This window comes from Pungitius pungitius, chromosome 17, assembly GCF_949316345.1.
Source record: "Pungitius pungitius chromosome 17, fPunPun2.1, whole genome shotgun sequence".
Taxonomy (NCBI): Eukaryota; Metazoa; Chordata; class Actinopteri; order Perciformes; family Gasterosteidae; genus Pungitius; species Pungitius pungitius.
Genome location: NC_084916.1, coordinates 9,481,563 through 9,496,260, shown reverse-complemented (window position 1 = coordinate 9,496,260; position 14,698 = coordinate 9,481,563). Strand labels below are relative to the sequence as shown.

The following is a 14,698-nucleotide window of genomic DNA, read 5'->3' as shown; positions in this document are numbered from 1 at the left end:
TGAAACGAGTGTGACACAGCTGCTCTAACGTGTACAGTTATTTAATAACCTCAGCAAGGAGAGTAAACTGAATCATTTTGTCCGTTAGATCAGCCGGACACACGTTTAAAAAATAAGAAAAAAAAAAAAAAGTATGATTTCGTCGGGAGTCGATCTCACGACCATTGCATCGGGGGGCCAACACCTTACTCACTGAGCTATTCTTCCAGATGGATGTGAGAATTCGAAAAGTCACTGAAATAGGATTGGTCACTCTCCGCCAAAAATTGAGGTAATATTCACACTAAAAAAATTATAACTGCCTTCCTGTTTGTTTTAGAGAAAATTCCTCAGAGACTTTTTTAAGTCTCCCTTTAATACATTTGGTAAAAAATCAGCGGACTTGTCGGTCAAACAGGGTGCGGGCGGGGCTTCGTCAAAATCTTCCAGGGGGCGCAATGGAGGCAATTTTTCACTTTTGATCCAAAACTGCACATCAGGTCTGTAAAGGTCATCACGTAGAATACTCACAGAGGTTTTCAAGAGTTTTGGAGTGTGCCGAGGCTCAGAAGATGTGCTTGAACTTTCATGCGGAGATAGCGTCGTCACAGCCACAAAGTTGGTCCAAAACTCCCAATTCTCACTGTGAGCCATCGTCACAGTCTTACGTCTTATATTCCCAGATTTGAAGTTGATCAGATTAAAGGGCTAGGAAATGGACATGTAAATGTACAAACTTTGCATTGACCTAAGCCAATAGGTGGCGCTATACTTTTTCGAAAATCACTGCATGGCATTACTTAAAGGCCTACACAAGCATCATGAATATACATTTATAGCCAGAAATATCAATGTTCCTTGGAGTTATACCATTTTACATTTTGGAAAAAAATCTTCCAAAATTGTCCAAACTGCACGCAAGCTCACGCCCAGGTAGTTTTATGAAAACTCTTGATTTTAATAACTTTTGACCCCAAGGGGGTCAGGATCAACTGGCCCGATTTTGAAATCGATCGGATTTAAACTCTCGGAGGAGTTCGTTCGTTTGTAAAACCAAAATACGGTGGAAATTGCGAAAAAAAGGCCAAAATACAGTAAATCACCATAGCGCCCCCTAATGTTCGATTTTTTTTTAATTCTCAGGGGAAGTTCTACAACCCAATGTGAACATGTCCTAAAGATTTGGTGGCGACAGGCCTTTTACTTTTTAAGTTATTGGTCTTTCCTTTTTAGGCCACACCCCCGACAACTTGATTGGTCCATCAATTAAAAACTAAATGAGATATCAACAAGCTTTTGATAACTTTTGATGGCATTGAGCCAATGATCATTTTGGTGAAGATTTCGTCAAAATCGGACCAAGCGTCTGGGAGGAGTTCGCAAAAACGTGTTTTTCACAAAATTCAAAATGGCGGCCATAAAACGGTAGGCGCATTTGCATACCATGATTGACTTTTTTGTAGAGCACATCCAAGAGCACCTGTGTGCAAAATTTCAAGTCAATCCGTAAAAGTGGACAAAAATGTCCCCAGAGGCAGCACTTTAGGGGGCGCTAGAGAGCACTTTTTTTCATCGCCAAATTGCGCGACCCCAAGAATATATAAATTTTTCGCACGTCTGAAGCGCACGCAAAAATTCAAGAGTTTTTGAACATGGCAAAGGCCCCAAAAGTGCGATTGAAGTGGTGAAATAATAAGAATAATAATAATAATAATAAGAAGAATTCTTGCAATTTCAATAGGGCTTTCGCCCGACTTTCAGTCGGCTCAGGCCCTAAAAATTCTTGCAATTTCAATAGGGCTTTCGCCCGACTTGCAGTCGGCTCAGGCCCTAATTAAAGCTGCAAGCAGCGATGAACGGGCCTTCGCCTATTCTCGCACGTCGGGGTGGGGCGGCGGTCGGCCGGGCTCGCGGGTCAAAAAAGACTAAAGAGACTAAACAAATCACTCTCGGGGCTGCCATTCAAACCCGAATCTGCGGCCTCGCGAACGGAATCCACCGACGCCGGGCTGTTGCCCCGCTGCAAAAGACCTGCGGAGTAATTGTTACGGGTCTCGGGCACGATGACCACAATAAGTATCACAGCAACACTTGTCTCGTTCTCCAGTTTGCGTCTGTATAATTGATTCAACACATATACACATCCAGTGCATTTTTCTTGTCCTGTATATCTTAGATATCATAAATGCAGTCTCATTTAAGGTTAATTCCCAGAAATATCCACCTGTAATTACCTTAGCTGTTATTACGGCCTACTATAGTTCCCATTGACCAACTACATAAGGGATATTTCCACACCATGTTGACTATGATAAACGTATACAACTCTTATTCACATATGGACATTGCACTTTAGAATGTATATTCATTAACTCAGCATGTACCAAACCATATTGTCATGTAAAAAAACCAAAACATGACCAAACATGACTAAATAAATCACTGCCCTTGCATACTGAACAAATATTGCATTCTGGATTCATTTTAAGTCACATGAGGAGTCTTGTGCATGCCAAGAATCAAACCCTGGTTTACTGCGCCAGGGGCCAACGCTCTGCAGATGACCTATATGGTCCAATACAATTTCACAATCGAAACGTCACTCAAATAGGATTGGTGCCTCTCTTGCAAAAATACAGCGAATTTTAATACTTAAATGAGAGCTAAAGGAGAAAATAAACGCAGTAGGTCACATAAGTTCTGTCGGATGTTCAAGTTGCCCAGAAGGATGAGCGGCGAGCTGTCATCTGGAAGTTGTAACTCTTCCATTCGTTGTAGAAGTAAATAACTTCTTCTCTGGAAGGATCATTTTCCGCTGTGGTCCAGTCGACTTGGGTCTTTGCCACGATTGCCCGCGGTTAAGCCCACCCGTGCCGTGTGGTGGAAGAAAAAAAGAAGGCCAAATTATTACATCCATCGACAGTCACACGATATGGAATGCTGTTGTACGAATGCGGGAAGAAGTCTTTTACAATTATGCAGACAGAACAAAATATACATAAAGAAATGCTTTCCCACCTCGCTGGAGTTGAAAGCCACGTGTCCCATGTGCCATTCCCAGTGATGTCCTCAGACTGGTGGCATGACTTTGCACGGGCCATCTGAAAATATTTGAGCACCAACGTGTATTATCAGAATACGATTATGGCTGTCAACAGATTATAGACAATTAACTAGTTAATCACACGTTTTGAAAACATTTATCTTGATTACAATATTTTTTTCTCTTATATTAACTGTTTACAGTTTAGTAATTTGTTGTTTCAACTCCATAATGAGCTTGACGTGTGTATATTATTTCATTGGAATGAGGGGCATATTAATCATATCATTTAATGTTAGATTCATGCTCATTGTGAAGGCAATAAATATATAACATATTGAAAAGCATTGAAGACGCACAATACATTACGTGTCATTTAGCTGCGCCCGGCTGCACGCTGCGGGGAGATTATAGACAATGAAGTTAAACAACAAAGTAGTTAAGTTAGCTGCTGCGAGCACGGTTCTACTCAAAGTGTGTAAATAAAGTGATTCAATCGGGCCAAGTTATTTAGGGCACACGGAAACGTAAACAAAGTGGCGCTGATAGAGTGAAGAGGGGTCTTTTATCCCCGTGAAGCTACCGTAGTTAGCTTAGCTAAAAGACGTATGCTGGTTGTTATTGTTCAGTGCTAAATAAAAACCCTCTTGAATGTAGAACACAACTCACGTCTGGCCTCATACCATGACAGGCACATTAATGTTGACAATTAACTTCGTTAGCCTTGTGTTCACCTTTCCTGCCGGTCCGTCTCTGACCGTAGTCGGAGTTTGCAGGGGGAGGCGTTGCTGTCTGCTCCAGGGCCAAAGTACTGTCGGCTAAGTAAACTTTGGGGTTAATTCCCTTCGTCCCGGGGTTGGTGAATAAAAGTCCGCTTTACTTTCTTTGAGGATTTATTAATCTAACACTGAGTAACAAAGTTACAGTACAGACAATTCTCCGGCCGCTACATCCACTCCGTCATCACAACAACAACACAACTTCCTCATGCGCTCTCCCCCTCCGTAGCCCGTGCGTGTAGCTCTTAAAGGGGCCGCACCATTTTCTCTAGTAACATCACCATGACGTATGTTGCAGAATACGTCTATTTAAATCCAGATGTAAATATATTGAACTGTCCGTGTTATTTGTCCAGGTTAGATGTGTCGTAACTCGCAACCAGCTGCCCGGTCCGCCAGCTGAGTGCCTCAGTCTGCTGTTTCATTCTGTTCATGTGCCACGGAGCAGCTTCTGTCCTTAAACTGAAACGATTTTCACAAACCTGCTCTTAAGTGTAGTTGTTTAAGTCAAACACATCAGCAAGGAGCGTAAACTGAATCATTTTGTTCGTTAGATCAGACGACACGCGTTTAAAAAGAGGAGGAAAAAAAAATAATTTCGTCGGGAGTCGATCCCACGACCATAGCATCGGGGGGCCAACACCTTACTCACTGAGCTATTCTTTCAGATGGATTTGAGAATTCGAAAACTCACTGAAATAGGATTGGTCACTCTCCGCCAAAAATACAGGAAATATTCACACTAAAAAAATTATAACTGCCTTCCTGTTTGTTTTAGAGAAAATTCCTCAGAGACTTTTTTAAGTCTCCCTTTAATACATTTGGTAAAAAATCAGCGGACTTGTCGGTCAAACAGGATGCGGGCGGGGCTTCGTCAAAATCTTCCAGGGGGCGCAATGGAGGCAATTTTTCAATTTTGATCCAAAACTGCACATCAGGTCTGTAAAGGTCATCACGTAGGATACTCACAGAGGTTTTCAAGAGTTTTGGAGTCTGCCGAGGCGCAGAAGATGTGCTTGAACTTTCATGCGAATATGTCGTCGCCACAGCAACAAAGTTGGTCCAAAACTCCCAATTCTCACTGTGAGCCATCGTCACAGTCTTACGTCTTATATTCCCAGATTTGAAGTTGATCAGATTAAAGGGCTAGGAAATGGACATGTAAATGTACAAACTTTGCATTGACCTAAGCCAATAGGTGGCGCTATACTTTTTCGAAAATCACTGCATGGCATTACTTAAAGGCCTACACAAGCATCATGAATATACATTTATAGCCAGAAATATCAATGTTCCTTGGAGTTATACCATTTTACATTTTGGAAAAAAATCTTCGAAAATTGTCCAAACTGCACGCACGCTCACGCCCAGGTAGTTTTATGAAAACTCTTGATTTTAATAACTTTTGACCCCAAGGGTGTCAGGAACCAGTTGCCAGATTTTGAAATGGATCGGATTTAAACTCTCGGAGGAGTTCGTTCGTTTGTAAATGCAAAAATTGAAGGAAATGGCCAAAAATACACAGAATCACCACAGCGCCCCCTAATGTTCAAATATTCTGGGAAAATTTGGGGATGTTCTAGGACTCATTGTGAACATGTCCTCAAAATTTGGTGAAAATGACGGTTAGAAAAAAAAAAAGTTATAGGCCTTTGAACTTTCAGGACACAAACCTACAAACTTCATTGGTCCATAACTTTATTGAAAAATGAGATATCAACATTCTTTCAATAACTTTTGATCGCATCGAGCCAACGATCATTTTGCCGAAGATTCCGTAAGAATCGGACCAAGCGTCTGGGAGGAGTTCGCAAAAACGTGTTTTTCACAAAATTCAAAATGGCGGCCATAAAACGGTAGGCGCATTTGCATACCATAATTTTTTTTGTGTACAGCACATCCAAGAGAACCTGTGTGAAAAGGTTCCAAGTCGATCGGTAAAAGTAAAAAAAAAAATTAACATTGCGGCCACTTTGGGGGGCGCTAGAGAGTTCTTTTTTCTCTCCTCTAATTGCGGGACCCGAATCATACGTCAATTTTGCGCACTTCTGATGCGCGTGCAAAAATTCAAGAGTTTTTGAACATGATAAAGTCCCCAAAAGTGCGTTCGAAGTGGCGAAATAATAAGAAAAAGAAAAATTCTTGCAATTTCAATAGGGCTTTCGCCCGACTTGCAGTCGGCTCAGGCCCTAATAATTCTTGCAATTTCAATAGGGCTTTCGCCCGACTTTCAGTCGGCTCAGGCCCTAATTAAAGCTGCAAGCAGCGATGAACGGGCCTTCGCCTATTCTCGCACGTCGGGGTGGGGCGGCGGTCGGCCGGGCTCGCGGGTCAAAAAAGACTAAAGAGACTAAACAAATCATTCTCGGGGCTGCCATTCAAACCCGAATCTGCGGCCTCGCGAACGGAATCCACCGACGCCGGGCTGTTGCCCCGCTGCAAAAGACCTGCAGAGTAATCATTACGGGTCTCGGGCACGATGACCACGATAACAAAAAGATGCATTCCTGTAAAATAAAGGTAGAGTCTGAAGCGCAAGAATCACAGCAAACGCTCGTCTCGTTCTCCAGTTTGCGTCCGTATAATTGATTCAACACACGTACAGTTTACATCCAGTGCATTTTTCTTGTCCTGTATATCTTATAGACGCAGTCTCAATCAAGGTTAATTCACACCTTGGTTTAGTCGAGGTAGAAGGACGACAGCTAACCCCACCTCTTTTGCTCCATCAAGATATGTTAACTTTTTAACCAAACCCGCTGGATGACGAAGTGGCTGTCTTCCTGAAGAGAGCTTTGCTGAATGAAATAATTAATAATACATTGACTAAGATACACTCTTCCTCCAGGGCTTAATATATCGGTAAGTTCAGTTTGAATCAGTTAAGCCGTGTAGAAACTTTGCATTGACCCAAGTCATTAAAATTAAAAAAGTTCCAAGCCATCCAGGCCTATATGTCGTCAAGACAATTGAGTAGTTGTCCAACAGAGTTATCCTTTTTTGTTTTAAGATAAAAACCATAGCTGTTATTACTGCCTAATATAGTTCCAATTGACCAACTACATGAGACATTTCCACACCATATTGACCGTGCAATCTCTTCTTCAAACTCCGTTTGAAAGAAGACCACTGGCTGAAAAACAAAAAATAAAAGAAATGGGACCGGACCAGCCACAAATTAACATCAGACAGCAGGTGAAAGACAAGGAAGCGTCGTACACTAGAGGCTTTTCGCGGACATGGTACACTAGGAAGCCGTGGCTAACCGGCTGTGGAGTAACTAACTCGCTGTTTTGCTTCCCTTGTTTGCTTTTTAAAACCGCAGCGACCGATCGAGTCTGGTGTGAAAACGGTGTTCAGGACATGAAACATTTCATCTCATCTGCTACTCCAAGCACTCACCATCTCATCTGCTCCTCCAAGCACTCAGCATCTTATCTGCTCCTCCAAGCACTCAGCATCTCCTCTGCTCCTCCAGGCACTCAGCATCTCCTCTGCTCCTCCAGAGATGCTGTTGTGTCCCTGGAGGAGCAGAGGAGATGCTGTTGTGTCCCTGGAGGTGCAGAGGAGATGCTGTTGTGTCCCTGGAGGAGCAGAGGAGATGCTGTTGTGTCTCTGGAGGAGTTTTATGTTTTTTTTGTGTGTCTGTCTTAGAGGTGGTTTGCTGTACGATTTATGTGAACACTGGAGACAATGTAAATAATTTTTATTGACTTGCTCACCATTACAATTGGTAATGCACAGTCTTCTTCATCTAGTGGTTACTCCATGTAATAACAGCGACTATTTGCCTCTTTGTGTATATTGAATATTGACGCAAATTACAGCAATTATAAGTTCACCTTGTATGACTTGGTTTCCTAATATGATGTGTATGACTTGGTATGACCTTGTCTTTGAAAGAACAATATTTGAAATCTACAAGGACATTCTAAATTCATAATAATTACATTAGATGCTATTTGTTTTTAAGTCGTTACTTTGGTGTTAATGTAATAAATAAACGGCAGAAATCTCCCTCAGCCCCCCCTACTTTTTCCATCACCAGCCGCCACTGCTTAACAGTAACCCGTAATATCACAAAACGTGTTTGCATCTCCACCCGTATGTTGCTTCCCAACGGAGCCACCAGCTCACTGTGATTACGCAATACAAAATGGCGGAGAGTGCGATCTTTGGGGACTATATTTTGCAGCATTGTTCAATAAACACAATTGAAGTCACATCAGGAGTCTAATTAATTAAGAAAGGGCGATGTACAAAGTGCAAAACATGAATAGCGGTTACTTTGAACAGAAATACATTACGTTAGAGCTGGCAAACGCCAGGTCACTCACGTCTCCCCCTCCAGCTCCACACATACGGCAGCTGTGCCCAGCAGCCGTATGTGGCTGAAACGAGTGTGACACAGCTGCTCTAAGTGTACAGTTATTTAAAAACCTCAGCAAGGAGAGTTACCTGAATCATTTTGTCCGTTAGATCAGCCGGACACGCGTTTAAAAAAAGAAGTAACAAAAAAAAAAGTATGATTTCGTCGGGACTCGATCTCACGACCATAGGATCGGGGGGCGGTCTCTTACCAGGAGAGCTAAACCCTCTGATGGCTTTGAGAATTCGAAAACTCACTGAAATAGGATTGGTCACTCTCCGCCAAAAATTCAGGTAATATTCACACTAAAAAAATTATAACTGCCTTCCTGTTTGTTTTAGAGAAAATTCCTCAGAGACTTTTTTAAGTCTCCCTTTAATACATTTGGTAAAAAATCAGCGGACTTGTCGGTCAAACAGGGTGCGGGCGGGGCTTCGTCAAAATCTTCCAGGGGGCGCAATGGAGGCAATTTTTCACTTTTGATCCAAAACTGCACATCAGGTCTGTAAAGGTCATCACGTAGGATACTCACAGAGGTTTTCAAGAGTTTTGGAGTGTGCCGAGGCTCAGAAGATGTGCTTGAACTTTCATGCGAATATGGCGACGTCACAGCCACAAAGTTGGTCCAAAACTCCCAATTCTCACTGTGAGCCATCGTCACAGTCTTACGTCTTATATTCCCAGATTTGAAGTTGATCAGATTAAAGGGCTGGGAAATGGACATGTAAATGTACAAACTTTGCATTGACCTAAGCCAATAGGTGGCGCTATACTTTTTCGAAAATCACTGCATGGCATTACTTAAAGGCCTACACAAGCATCATGAATATACATTTATAGCCAGAAATATCAATGTTCCTTGGAGTTATACCATTTTACATTTTGGAAAAAAATCGTCCAAAATTGTCCAAACTGCACGCAAGCTCACGCCCAGGTGGTTTTATGAAAACTCTTGATTTTAATAACTTTTGACCCCAAGGCTGTCAGGAACCAGTTGCCAAATTTTGAAATGGATCGGATTTAAACTCTCGGAGGAGTTCGTTCGTTTGTAAATGCAAAAATTGAAGGAAATGGCCAAAAATACACAGAATCACCACAGCGCCCCCTAATGTTCAAATATTCTGGGAAAATTTGGGGATGTTCTAGGACTCATTGTGAACATGTCCTCAAAATTTGGTGAAAATGACGGTTAGAAAAAAAAAAAGTTATAGGCCTTTGAACTTTCAGGACACAAACCTACAAACTTCATTGGTCCATAACTTTATTGAAAAATGAGATATCAACATTCTTTCAATAACTTTTGATCGCATCGAGCCAACGATCATTTTGCCGAAGATTTCGTAAGAATCGGACCAGGCGTCTGGGAGTAGTTCGCAAAAACGTGTTTTTCACAAAATTCAAAATGGCGGCCATAAAACGGTAGGCGCATTTGCATACCATAATTTTTTTTGTGTACAGCACATCCAAGAGAACCTGTGTGAAAAGGTTCCAAGTCGATCGGTAAAAGTAAAAAAAAAAATTAACATTGCGGCCACTTTGGGGGGCGCTAGAGAGTTCTTTTTTCTCTCCTCTAATTGCGGGACCCGAATCATACGTCAATTTTGCGCACTTCTGATGCGCGTGCAAAAATTCAAGAGTTTTTGAACATGATAAAGTCCCCAAAAGTGCGTTCGAAGTGGCGAAATAATAATAATGAATTCTTGCAATTTCAATAGGGCTTTCGCCCGACTTGCAGTCGGCTCAGGCCCTAATTAAAGCTGCAAGCAGCGATGAACGGGCCTTCGCCTATTCTCGCGCGTCGGGGTGGGGCGGCGGTTGGCCGGGCTCGCGGGTCAAAAAAGACTAAAGAGACTAAACGAATCACTCTCGGGGCTGCCATTCAAACCTGAATCTGCGGCCTCGCGAACGGAATCCACCGACGCCGGGCTGTTGCCCCGCTGCAAAAGACCTGCGGAGTAATTGTTACGGGTCTCGGGCACGATGACCACAATAAGTATCACAGCAACACTTGTCTCGTTCTCCAGTTTGCGTCTGTATAATTGATTCAACACATATACACATCCAGTGCATTTTTCTTGTCCTGTATATCTTAGATATCATAGATGCAGTCTCAATCAAGGTTAATTCCCAGAAATATCCACCTGTAATTACCTTAGCTGTTATTACTGCCTACTATAGTTCCTATTGACCAACTACATAAGGGATATTTCCATACCATATTGACTATGATAAACGTATACAACTCTTATTCACATATGGACGTTGCACTTTAGAATGTGTATTGATTAACTCGGCATGTACCAAACCATATTGACAAGTAAAAAAAACAAAATATGACTAAACATGACTGAATAAATCACCGCCCAAAACATGTTAAAGATAAGTGGCATTATAAGTACAATTTAAGTGCTACCATTTGTTAGTGCTACGGTTTGCTAGTGTTTTGGTCAAGGTAGAGTCTAAAAAGGTGTGTCTTGAGTTTTCGACGGAAGATGGAGAGGCTCTCTGTGGTCCTGATGTCATCGGAGAGCTCATTCCACCATCTGGGAGCAGGACAGCAAAGAGTCGCCATCTCGTCGAGTGCTTTTCTCTCAGTGAGGGAGGAACAAGCAGCTTGCCAGATGCAGATCGGAGTGCGTGGGTTGGGATGCAGGGTTTCACCATGTCCCGGATGTAGACTGGTCCCGATCCATTCACAGCGTGGTCCGTCAGTACCAATGCTTTGAACTGGATGCGGGCAGCCACTGGTAACCAATGAAGTGAAGGGAGAAGCGGTGTGGTGTGGGAGTATTTCAGAAGGTTGAAGACCAGTCGAGCTGCTGCATTCTGGATGAGCTGCAGTGGTCGAATGGCGGCAGCAGGGAGACCTGCCAGCAGAGAGTTACAGTAGTATTTGGTGTATTATCAGAATACGATTAGGGCTGTCAACAGATTATAGACAATTAACTAGTTAATCACACATTTTGAAAAACATTTATCTTGATTACAATATTTTTTTCTCTTATATTAACTGTTTACAGTTTAGTAATTTGTTGTTTCAACTCCATAATGAGCTTGACGTGTGTATATTATTTCATTGGAATGAGGGGCATATTAATCATATCATTTAATGTTAGATTCATGCTCATTGTGAAGGAAATGAATATATAACATATTGAAAAGCATTGAAGACGCACATTACATTACGTGTCATTTAGCTGACGCTTTTAAACAACAAAGTAGTTAGTTAGCTGCTGCGAGTAGTAGTGTGTAAATAAAGTGATTCAATCGGGCCAAGTTATTTAGGGCACACGGAAACGTAAACAAAGTGGCGCTAATAGCGTGAAGAGGGGTCTTTTATTCCCGTGAAGCTACCGTAGTTAGCTTTACAGGAACAAAATACGTATGCTAGTTGATGTTCTTCAAGCATAGCATAGGCTGCCCTGGGCTGTGCTAAATAGTGCACAGCAGCCACAGCCGGCAGTAAACTCAAATTAGTGTGACAAATCTGCTCTAAAGTGTAGTTATTTAAGTCAATAACCTCAGCAAATAGAGTAATCTGAACCACTTTGTTCGTTAGATCAGCCGGAGACGCGGAAAAAAAGAGATGTTTGTGACGGGACGTCCCTTAAGCAGCTGTTAGCATGTTTACAGTATCCCCGCTATTTAAGTGGGTAAGACTGAAGAACGCACAAGGAAAAAGTCATCACTCACCTACCAAAGCGTTTCCACTTGGTTTAGTCCGTTTGGATTTAAGCATAGGTGTGTAGTTAGCAAGCTGGCTGACTGGCTGCTCCATCCGGCAGCCGCTAGCTTCTCTCGCTACCCCAGTTAGCTCTCCGTGCCGTCGAACAGATATAACAAGCCCTTAAACAAAACGTACCTAAATGGCTGCACACATCCAAGAGGGAATGAGAACACTTTACTTCAGGAACTATTACTACTGTGAAAGCTACCTTAAAATGATGATCCCGTTGCTGAGTTTTACCGTAAATTAGGACTTCACACACATGGTGGATCTGTGACATGTGTCCGCGTAAAACATGTCCCCCCCGAAACTAACCACGTAAAATTAGTTCCTACCCAAAAAACGAAACAAATATGTCTGTGCACAAACCACACAACAAATAAACAAGTTCATGAAGATATGATACAAACGACACGAATTACATTCACCTCACCAAGGAAAGTAAACTAAATCCCTTTGTTCGTTAGTTCAGCTGAACACGCAGTTAAAAAGAAGAAGAAAAAAAACACTATGGCTCTAACGGGAAGCGAACCCGGATCAAAATATTGAAAGTCCTGTGTCTAACCAACGGAGCTACGTGTCGAGCCGTGATTACAAAATCGAAAAGTGACCTAAAAAAAGAAGATTCACACACATTGCGTCAGGTCAGGGAGGTCAATCTGTGGAGACAATATTTTGAAGCATTGTTCAATAAACACAATTTAAGTCACATCAGGAGTCTAATTAATTATGTTGGGGCGATGTACAAAGTGCAAGAACTGAATAAAGACCAGTCCGCCACCCGACTGCAAACGCCAGCTCACTGACGTCTCCCAGCAGCTCCACATACGGCAGCTGTGCCAGCCGTATGTGGCTGAAACGAGTGTGACACAGCTGCTCTAACGTGTACAGTTATTTAACCTCAGCAAGGAGAGTTACCTGAATCATTTTGTCCGTTAGATCAGCCGGACACGCGTTTAAAAAAAGAAGTAACAAAAAAAAAAGTATGCTTTCGTCGGGACTCGATCTCACGACCATAGGATCGGGGGGCGGTCTCTTACCAGGAGAGCTAAACCCTCTGATGGCTTTGAGAATTCGAAAACTCACTCAAATAGGATTGGTCACTCTCCGCCAAAAATTCAGGTAATATTCACACTAAAAAAATTATAACTGCCTTCCTGTTTGTTTTAGAGAAAATTCCTCAGAGACTTTTTTAAGTCTCCCTTTAATACATTTGGTAAAAAATCAGCGGACTTGTCGGTCAAACAGGGTGCGGGCGGGGCTTCGTCAAAATCTTCCAGGGGGCGCAATGGAGGCAATTTTTCACTTTTGATCCAAAACTGCACATCAGGTCTGTAAAGGTCATCACGTAGGATACTCACAGAGGTTTTCAAGAGTTTTGGAGTGTGCCGAGGCTCAGAAGATGTGCTTGAACTTTCATGCGAATATGGCGACGTCACAGCCACAAAGTTGGTCCAAAACTCCCAATTCTCACTGTGAGCCATCGTCACAGTCTTACGTCTTATATTCCCAGATTTGAAGTTGATCAGATTAAAGGGCTGGGAAATGGACATGTAAATGTACAAACTTTGCATTGACCTAAGCCAATAGGTGGCGCTATACTTTTTCGAAAATCACTGCATGGCATTACTTAAAGGCTTACACAAGCATCATGAATATACATTTATAGCCAGAAATATCAATGTTCCTTGGAGTTATACCATTTTACATTTTGGAAAAAAATCGTCCAAAATTGTCCAAACTGCACGCAAGCTCACGCCCAGGTGGTTTTATGAAAACTCTTGATTTTAATAACTTTTGACCCCAAGGCTGTCAGGAACCAGTTGCCAGATTTTTAAATGGATCGGATTTAAACTCTCGGAGGAGTTCGTTCGTTTGTAAATGCAAAAATTGAAGGAAATGGCCAAAAATACACAGAATCACTACAGCGCCCCCTAATGTTCAAATATTCTGGGAAAATTTGGGGATGTTCTAGGACTCATTGTGAACATGTCCTCAAAATTTGGTGAAAATGGGGGTTGGAAAAAAAAAAGTTATAGGACTTTGAACTTTCAGGACACAAACCTACAAACTTCATTGGTCCATAACTTTATTGAAAAATGAGATATCAACATTCTTTCAATAACTTTTGATCGCATCGAGCCAACGATCATTTTGCCGAAGATTTCGTAAGAATCGGATCAAGCGTCTGGGAGGAGTTCGCAAAAACGTGTTTTTCACAAAATTCAAAATGGCGGCCATAAAACGGTAGGCGCATTTGCATACCATAATTTTTTTTGTGTACAGCACATCCAAGAGCACCTGTGTGAAAAGGTTCCAGGTCGATCGGTAAAAGTAAAAAAATCAATTAACATTGCGGCCACTTTGGGGGGCGCTAGAGAGTTCTTTTTTTTCTCCTCTAATTGCGGGACCCCAATCATACGTCAATTTTGCGCACTTCTGATGCGCGTGCAAAAATTCAAGAGTTTTTGAACATGATGAAGTCCCCAAAAGTGCGTTCGAAGTGGCGAAATAATAATAATTAAAGCTGCAAGCAGCGATGAACGGGCCTTCGCCTATTCTCGCACGTTGGGGTGGGGCGGCGGTCGGCGGGGCTCGCGGGTCAAAAAAGACTAAAGAGACTAAACAAATCACTCTCGGGGCTGCCATTCAAACCTGAATCTGCGGCCTTGCGAACGGAATCCACCGACGCCGGGCTGTTGCCCCGCTGCAAAAGACCTGCGGAGGAATCGTTAGGGGTCTCGGGCACGATGACCACGATAACAAAAAGATGCATTCCTGTAAAATAAAGGTAGAGTCTG

At 42.4% G+C, this 14,698-nt stretch overlaps 1 protein-coding gene across 1 annotated transcript in view; it reads left to right on the top strand.

The window, feature by feature from the left end:
• The window catches only part of dtnbp1b (dystrobrevin binding protein 1b), a 230,943-nt gene that overhangs the window by 166,356 nt on the left and 49,889 nt on the right, over positions 1–14,698 (top strand). The gene's annotated exons all lie outside the window — the stretch shown is intronic.